A 9,749-nucleotide genomic window follows, 5' to 3' on the forward strand; every position below is an offset into this window, starting at 1 on the left:
CCCCAGGGTTGCTGGCTTTCCCTCCAGTTGCACTGGGAAGACGTTCCCCTTAAACATCCAGTTAACACTGCCCAGCTTCACCAGACCATGCAAGAAAGGGGTGGAACTGGAAAGGAGGTGGCAAGTGTAGGCTGTGATAATGATAGAGACAATATCTGTAGCCTTGGTGAAGGATCACTACTAGATCCCCTGAAATCTGTAAGTTCAAATATCCTCATTCTGAGTGAACAGTATTGTTTGGAAATTAGATCTCAATAAAGCTATTAAAATAGCCATAGTTTAGACTTACTGAAAGCTATTAAATACTGCATATTTTATATTTATTAAAAGCTATTAAGATCTCCATATTTTATCTTTGATTAAAAAGAAATGGATGGTAATGTTTATTTTTGGCCATTCTTAGGCACAGTATATGCTGAAACACATGTCTTGCAGACATGCCCCTGCCTACTCTGGATCATACTGTGAGGAAGTAGGTGTAGCAGCTTGCCCAAGGTCAGAAGCAGCACACAGCAAGGCTGATATGCAGACACCATCTTAAATACACAAAAGGTGTGGGTGAAGTTTTATTTTTATGGAGGCATTGATACGGTATTCATCAGTGCACACACATATGACACTAAAGCAGCTTGTTACCTACTGCACATCCTGAAAACATGTCTACGGATGTGGCTTGTTTCACAGACATGTCAATGAAAACACATAGAGAAGAATAAATGCCAATTCTATTTCTTTATCATCTACCACTCAGGCAAACACAGGCATTTTGCCAATGACTAGCTACACACATATTCTAGGCAAAAAAAAAAAAAAAAAAAAAAAAAAAATTATCTTCACACTTTGTGAAAACAATAGCTATTCCCATCAGGAATGGCCCTATTCTACAAAGGCAAATCACTGAAGTCCAAAGAGGTGACTTAAAAAAAGCATTATTTCTGGGGCTTAGAGAGATGGCTCAGTATTTAAAAGCACTCACTCCTCTTTGGCTCCTAGCATCCATGTCAGATGGCTCAAAATTTCCTGTTACTCCAGCTCTAGGGGATTTGATGTGCTTGTCTGGCCTCCATAGACACATGTATACACACGGCACAAACTCACACAGACACACTTACACATAAATCTTTTTTTAAAAAAAAACTTTATCTCTAACAATTAATTATAAGATAATTTAAAACAAATCTATGCAACAAATGGTGCTTGCTCCACAACTGTGATGAAGCAGAGAGCCCACTGGTGCGAAAAAAGGCAGGTGGCTTCTTCATCTCGGATGGCACATGGGCAGGTGCTGGTGGGCTCGCCTGCTCTCACCAGGAATTGAATCTAGAACCTCAGGCATGTTAGTTAAGCCTCAGGCATGTTAGTTAAGTACTGCAGCCCCAGTACACAAGTTTATTTCTAACTGGGGGAGAAGACGTTGCTCTCGGACTGCCAGCTGCTCATGATTAAGGTGCTTCGTGACTCCACTGAGTTGTAGTCTATTATGAAACCAGTCCCTGCTCTGGCAGGAGGAGAACCACCCTTCCTGCCACGCAGCCACATCATAACATAAGTGTGCACGCTTCATGCCCACGTATGAAAACAAGAGTGGATGCACAGAACAAGAGCTGCCCACAGGAGGCGCGATCCTGGGCTCGCTGCGGGTTCTCAAAGATCAAGGGTCTGGTGCATGGCTTCTAGACAGAAGAACTTGTAGGTGAGTCACAGCGTTACTTAGAACACCTGGCTAGCAGAAAAGCATCCTGTGCAGTACGTAAGGAAGATGGTAACTTCACAGAGGGAAAACACCGACCAGGCATTGCTCACTAGTGAGCCTCTTGTGTGGATACAGGTTTTACCTAACTGAATTGATTTAAGATGCCATCCCTACACCCTCTCTGGGTAAAGCCCTTGTTTCTGACTTTCTATAAAATTCTTTTTTTTTTTTCTTTTTGCAGCTGAGTGTGAGAGTGGATGCTTATTCATTGCCTTAGGAGGCTGGGGCAGGAGAATCACATGCCTCAGACCATGGTGGGCTACACGGTAGAAACCTGGCCCCGCAAAATCAGTGAAGGGAGCTGAGGAGATGGCCCAGGGGCTTGAGTGTTCCCTGTGGAAGCACAAGGACTGGAGTTTGGATCCCCAGAACTCATAGAAGGCCAGGAAGGCACGTGGCTTCTTATAACCCCAGCATTTGGGAGGTGGAGATGGGATCCTGCAGGCAAGCCGCACAGCTACACTAGCTAGAATTTGTGAGTCCCAGGTTCACTGAAGAGATCCTGCCTCAATAAAGAAAGCAGACAGCAATCAAGGAAGGTGCCTGATGTCACCTTCAGTTATTCATCTAGACATGTATGCCTACATATATGTGAACATGCATATATACATATAGAAGATATTATTAAAATGTCATAAAATGCTTTTTTTTTTTAGCAATAGTAAAATTTCTGGAAGTATTTAATCTGAAAAAGCCATAGAAACATTTGACAGATTTGCGTGTGTTGGGAGGTGGATGCCAGGGACAGAGCCCAGGAACATATGAATACTAGCAAGCACTGTAGTGAGCTATACCTATACCCAACATACTCTTTTGGCTTTGATTTTGTTTTTATCTTTGCTTTTTGAGACAAGGTCTCATTCTATAGCCCAGGTTGGCCTAGGACTCATTATGTAGAGCCAATTGTCCTTGAACTCATGGTGATCCTCCTGCTTCCACATGCTGAATGCTGGCTGAGATTACAAAAATAAGCCACTATGCCCATCTCAACAGATTTTTAAAAATATAATAAACAGACTTCTAGAGGATGTGTTTAGTTCTATCTTATTATATGTATAAATTAATGTCTCTTAATCTCTATTTTTTTGAGACAGAGGCTAGCTATGTAGCCCAGGCTAGCCTCAAACTAGTAAACTTCCTGCCTTAGCCTCTTCAGTGCTGGGACAACAAGCATGCCACCACACTTAGGTCCAGCAACAAGTTATCTCTTCATGGTTTTATCTAAAGAAAAGGAAAGAAGGGAGAGGGAGGAACAGGGCTGAGAAGGAGGGAGGGGCAAAGGAAGAAGGATACAGGAATGGGGAGGGTGAGGCCTTTCTGAATACTGCTTAGCAGTCTCTGCCCCATGACCTCCATTCTGTACCTTCCCTCAGCCTACAGACACAGCCACAGTAATGCGGGCCTTGGTCTTAACAGATCCAGCAATCCTTCTATACCTGGTGCAGTTTGCTCAGATTTTACAAGGACACTGAAAACAAAACAAAAACCAAACCAAAACGAAACCAGGGCTCTGCTAGGTGAGGCAGTAGAAAAATCGGTTGTGTGTGGCCTTGGGAGGCACCTGACCTCCACAGGCCATTTACTGACTCATCCATAGATAATGCTCCTCAAGGTTCTCAGCTCAACGACTCTAAATGCTTAACTTTCTAGAAAGATCACAGTCCTATCTCCACCCCTCAATACAGGCACACTCAGTGTTCCTCACCACCACCCTGCCCCCCCCAGCCCCGCCATTACACCGATCACTCTCACAGATACACACTCATCTAGTTTCACTGCTGTCAAATGGTGTTAGGAAAATTAATTCCGTAAGTCAAATGCCACGGTGAACAAGAAGCCAGCACATACAGCCAATGAGAGCATTCAAACCCTTCCGCCAGTTTACTAAAAGTAGTTTCTAGTAATAGTGGAAGTCTCAAAGGATGTTTTGAGATTTTTGAGTGCTTTAAAGGTAACAATATGAATTATCATTATATGGTGCACATAGGAAATATCTACTGGTAGAATGTAGTAGCAGAATGTTTAAATCTCAAAGTCTCTAAACATTTTTATCCCATCTATCTATCTATCTATCTATCCATCCATTTATCCATAGATAGGTATATACACTATTGTCTGTGTATATATGAGAGAGAGAATGTACACACACACACACACCACACACCCTACACAACAGCACAGGAGCACTATGCCTGCAGTCTATGTGGAGCTCAGACCACAGCCTTTCTCTCTCCTTCTACCATCTGGGTTCCAAGGATGGAAATCAGATCATCAAGCTTAGCAGCAAAAGCCTTAACTTGTTAAACCAACTCACTGGTGCCTGAATGTCTGAGTCATTAAGTTCCTCTTGAACTACATTAAACAGAGCAAACACAGAGATACATTTATATCTTTTCATGTAACTTCAGAGATTACAACTGGAAAGGAGTATTTATTGCAAGGTCCCCCCTAACAACAATTCCTCATAAAAGTCCAACTGGGTATGAAGTACCATATCTAGACAAACATATTTAGTAAGAGGGAGAAGGTGGTACATGCCTATAACCCAGTACTTGGCAAGCTGAGGCAGGAGGAATGCCTTGAGTTGGAGGATAACTTGGAATATATAGTGAGTTCCAGACCATCGGAGTCTACAGTATAAGACAGGAAAGAAAGAAAGGAAGAAAAGAAGAAAGGAAGGAAGGAAGGAAGAGAGAAAGGGAGAAAGGGAGAAAGAGAGAGAGAGAGAGAGAGAGAGAGAGAGAGAGAGAGAGAGAGAGAGAGAGAGAGAGAGAAAGAAAGTTAGCATGAGAATGAGATTAGGAAGCCAAAAAATTTTAGGCATTTGTGATGGTGCAAACCTATTATCCCAGCTCTAGGTAGGAAGGCTAGGGTTGCCAGAAGTTCTAGGCCAGCCTGGGGGATATAGCTAACCCAGATTTAGAGTAAACAAACAGAAGATACTTAACAATGGAGCACAGGATTTGTCAAGATTTCACTAACAAGAAAGACCAGGAACTAGCAAGTTAGAAAGTCGGAAGCAAAATCTCCAGTTTTTCTTCCCTAGATCTGTCCCCAGAGTCCCTAGTCACGTACACCTGAATTTACTCGGAGGTCAAGTAATTAGAGTAATGCCCTGACCTTATAGACATGGGCATAATCTCACTCCTGAGTTGGCCTTAATCCACTCTGACTTCTTATTCAGTATAAGAATGTCTGTGTGGTTTCTGTGATACATGGTAGCACAGCGTGGGCTTAGAAACTTGAGTGACAGGACGCAGGAGCCAAGTCCCACCCCCACTGTGCCCCAGCAGATGCTGTCTCTTCCACTACAGGATGGCTCGGACAGCCAGAAGGCCGTGTGTCTAGCATTATCTGCCTTATGCCAACTTCCATCCAGTGGCCACTGGAGTTTTTAGATTTACAGATGAAGTATTATTAGGTTCAATCCCTCCATAGGTAAATGAATTTTTTCTTTTTTAATATTTATTTTTATTATTTATGTGATGGTATGTGTGTTCCCACATGGGTACGTGAATGTAAATACAGGTATCCTCAGGTGCCAGAGGCATTGGAGTCCCTGGAGCTGGGGCTGCCCAAAGTAGGTACTAAGAACAACAGAACTCAGGTCCTCTGGAAGAGCAGAAAGTGTTCTTTTACTGCCGAGCCACCTCATCAGCCCTGGTAAATTAGTTTTAAACAAGAAAACCTGTTTCCTAAAGAGAACCAATAGCTGGCTATGGTAAATTGTAGTTTCCACTCACAAAAGGGGCTAAAGGGGGCTAGGAAGATGGCTCGCAGGTGACTGCATTTCATGTCAAACCTGATCACCTCAGATTGATCCCCAGAATGCACATGTCAGAAGGACTGAGCTGACTCTTACAAGCTGTCCTGAGTCCTTCTCATGGTGCCACGGCATGTGTGCATTCACACCCATACTGATGGAATAAATATACACATGTAACTAATTAAAGAGAGCTTGAGTAGGTTCCGGGACCAGATGTCTAAACGCATTATCTATCCACTTGGAAAAGAAAGGTGGGAGACATACACATCTTACTTCTGGAGTAAAAGAAACCTCACTGTTGCTTGCTAGGAATGCTATCAGTAAGGCTTCTCCATGCCATACATGGAAAATACAGACTTAACCCAGCTTTGAAGGCAGGAACATGGCGGGCAGTAAGGCTTCCTTCTTTCCATTCCCCCTTCTTCCAAATGTAAGCAATCATCAAGCCCAGTCACTTCTACCTTCAAAGTGCTTCCACCTCCCCTCCATCCTTAAAGGTGAAGCTTGGGCTTTTAGTTGGCCTATGATTGGCAATGTTCAACTCTTTTATCTACTGCTCTGTCCCCACTACTGCAATACATACAAGAAAAAAATGACCAGGTCCTTGTTGAGTGATTTTTAATAGCATTCCCCTCTTTTCATTTCAAGCCCACTGCTGTTGAGGCTTATGAAAGTAACTTATTTGTATTTCTTTTCAGGTTCTGGGCTTACTTATCCATAGACATCAATGTCACCTCCTGTCAGGAAGCCACAAACTCCACATCAAAGTGCTCATGGTTCCACGCACTCTGCACCTCTGTGTCCTCTTTGGTGCCCTCTGTCTGGCAAGGTCTGGCTCTCTCATTTGCTCTGGCACATCTCCATGGGGCAATTTCAACATCCAGCTCAAAGACGACATTTTGTGGAGAAGCAATGCTTTCAAGCACGTAAGAACCATTTGTATTTCCGGTGCCTCAGCTCTTCCAGCAATTACTGTCTGTCTTCTACTGTCTACTCTTATACCGTCTTTCTCTGTCTCTCTGTCACACAGCAGCCTCTGGGTTAAACATTGAAATGACACACAAACACAGCTTACTGAGGTCTATTTAAGTCTAACACCTGTAAAATGTTCTCTGCTGAGCAGGCACAAACCGCACATGTTAGAATTGTTATGAGTTTCCTGCAGTTCTATGACATTCACATCCAGATTCTTGAAGGCATCTTTTAAAACTTATTTTTAAAATCAGGTTCTGATGTCTATATCCATAGACATCAATATCAATGTTTTTCTCTACCATTGCAAAGGTTCTGGATATATCTATATTCTATTACCTTTTTATCATACACATGCCAAAGCAGACACAAGGAAAACTTTAATAAATTTAATTAAGAAAAAAATTTTGAGGTGGTGTGGTGGTACACACCTTTGATCTCAGCTCTTGAGGGGCAGAAGCAAAGTAGATCTCTGTGAGTTCAAGGCCAGCTTGGTCTATGAAATGAGTTTCAGACCAGCCAGGTAGACATAGTGAGACCCCCTTCTCAAAACCAGATCAAAACAAAAAAGATTGTGCAGGTCAGAGAGATGGCTCAGTGGGTAAAGGCACTTCCTGCCAAACCTTCTGACCTGAATTGGATCCATGGATCGCTCACGGACTGTTCCCTGCTGTCCACACGAACGACATGACAAGCACATGCATACATGCATGACCGCTCTCCCACACAAACACAGAGAAATAATAAATATAATAAAATTTAAAGGGCTTATTTTTTTTTTTGGATTTTGATTTTCCAGAAAATCCAAAGAATTCATCAACATGCTAAGTTTCTATAACAAAACTTCTGGAAAGCAGATTTGAGGATTAGTAGGTATAGTTCACGGCCAAAACAAGTATGTGCTACTTAAGTTCCATATTAACCAGGAGGAAGGTAACAATCAATTCCTTTCAAGACTGAGACTCAGTCTGTCTCTCTCTCTCTCTCTCTCTCTCTCTCTCTCTCTCTCTCTCTCTCTCCCTCTCCCTCCCTCCCTCCCTCCTCCCTCACATGTAATACACAATTTATAGGCCAGTTGTAAAAACTGTAGCTACTTGCATGGTGTTGCACACTACATAAAGTACTGCTCAAACCGGCTCAATGGAAACAGGTCAAATATGCACACGATCCACAGCGAAACTTCCCTGTCCAATCAAATCGAAGGCCATCTCTGGCAGTGACCTCTGCTCTGTCCAGATCTACCTCATTATCAGCCCTGGGGCGATGGGCTCCTAACTTCTCTCCCTAGGTCAAAGAGCAAAGTGCCTGCTTTGGGTCAAAGGGCAGCTTTGGATTCAGTTCTGAAGACACAAGTGACCCAATCCTGCCTTATGTGATTTTCTTGAGGTTCTCCATAAGATTTGCCATTTCAACTTTAAATACTCCTGGCATGCATTCCTACACAGGAGTTCTGATAGTGCAGGACAGATGGGGGCTGGGTTGCATTTTCCTCTGACGCTTGTTTACGGCTCCAATTTACACATTGCCGTGGTAAAAGCAATTCCTTTAAACGCCTCGGCTTTATTAAATTCATTCTCATTATCTCACATTCCACCCCCCTTTCCTCCGCCCCCCCCCCCCAGCGTATATACATGCATGGCTATAGCACACTCTCCCAGATTGACACAACAGTTTATGTACCCTTTTATGTACCCTTCTGTAAACCTGTCACTTTGACAAGGGAAGGGGGTGGTCTCTCTATTCTTCACTGTTCCTGGGCGACCTCATTCAGGTTACCTTCATTCCCTGCGACAATACCTTAACCACTTCCTCCTTAAAATGAACTGACTGCTTGCTTAATCACTCTTAACCTGGGACGTCACCTTCAAACCACCTCGGTGACTTGAACTGGAAGTCACCTGCGGCCAGCCAAGCCTGTGTTTTACTATCCTGGTGAAAGAGGGGCTGTCCTCCGGGGTGGCCGTCACTCCCCACCCCCCACCTCCATCCCCGCTGCCCTGTCACACCAGGTCAGGGTCTGCCTGGGCCTCGGAAGCCTTCCCAGGACAGCTGTCCTACAGGAGGGCCGCCCCAGCTTCGTCACCCTTCCCGCGGCAGGCTCCGGGAGCCGGCGACAGCGAGAACCGCTGCCAGGATGGAGTGGAGTCCGCTGGGGAGAGTCCCCGCGCTCAGCCAGCGCCCGCCACCCCCGGCCCGGCTCACCGGCCACAGGGATCCGCTTCTCTCAGGTCACTGCTTCGTTGGCATCTTGTCCCAAATCTCTGGATGCCGACGCCCGCCAGGGACCGGCCGGGGGGCGGCGACCGGGCAGCTGGACGGTGACGCGCAGCCTCGCGACCCGCCAGGCGCCGCTCAGCTGACCGCAGCGCCCGCTCCCGCCCTAGCCGGGGAATTTCCCAGACCACGCCCACTCGGTCACGCCCCTGAAAGCCACGCCTAACGCCCCGCCCCTCGGTAGCTCTTTCAGAGCCCCGCGGTCCATCTCCGCGATTCCTTAGGGATGGAGATCTGGCGCAAGTGTCAGAGAGGAGGAGTTAACTACAGCAAACTATCAGACTAAATGGGTCGAGTCGGGCTTCTCTGGTCTCTGAGCCCTTCAGAAGGGTCTCGGGCATCCTCAGAGCAAGGCCTTCATCTTTCTGTCTCTCTGCTTCTCCCAGTCCACTCCCACCTGAGTGTGTGTTTAAACCTTACAACTAAGCATACCCTCCCACTGATCCTCTGTCCTCTTTTGGAGGCTTTAATTAAAAACCAAAGAAGAAAAGAAAGAAAATGCGAAATGTGTTTGAGCTCTTGGTCCCCCAGATTCATTAACATATGGCTGCATCAGATGACCCAGGCAGGTGAGATTGATAGATTGATTCGGATTACACTCAGGAAGCAGTCTTAACTATGACGGCGCTATACCATACTGGAAGATGCCTCTACTGAGACTGTAGAATGAAAAGCTAGAAGATAATAGAGAACCCCACCTGGTTTCCATTCCCAGCCCCTGGGCATCAGCAAGGTGGCATCGCAGGACACAGATGGCATTTGATTGGAAGGGTGAGCTCCCGGCAAAGCGTTGCCTTGACAACCAGACCCCAGTGAAAGGTAAGTAGGTAGAAACTGGGGCCAGCTCCTAGGTGGCTCAGAAGACAGCATGAGATCAGGTTTTGTGCTCAAGGTCAAAGGAATGTCATAACCAGGGAAGAATTTTGTTTTCTGATGAAAGAGCCATAGGAGAGATAAGGAACACACAAGGTTGTGATTGCATGT

The 9,749-nt window shown here is 45.1% G+C and overlaps 1 protein-coding gene across 3 annotated transcripts in view; it reads right to left on the reverse strand.

Moving 5' to 3' along the window:
* Optn (optineurin) overlaps positions 1–8,804 on the reverse strand; it is a 45,617-nt gene extending 36,813 nt beyond the window's left edge. For all 3 annotated transcript variants that reach the window (XM_028764893.1, XM_028764891.1, XM_028764892.1), the window contains exon 1: positions 8,694–8,804. The gene's annotated coding sequence lies outside the window, so the exon portion shown is untranslated. The remainder of the gene's footprint in view (positions 1–8,693) is intronic.
* Between the last annotated feature and the right edge of the window lie 945 nt (positions 8,805–9,749).

This window comes from Grammomys surdaster, unplaced genomic scaffold (assembly GCF_004785775.1).
Source record: "Grammomys surdaster isolate TR1022 unplaced genomic scaffold, NIH_TR_1.0 146, whole genome shotgun sequence".
NCBI lineage: Eukaryota > Metazoa > Chordata > Mammalia > Rodentia > Muridae > Grammomys > Grammomys surdaster.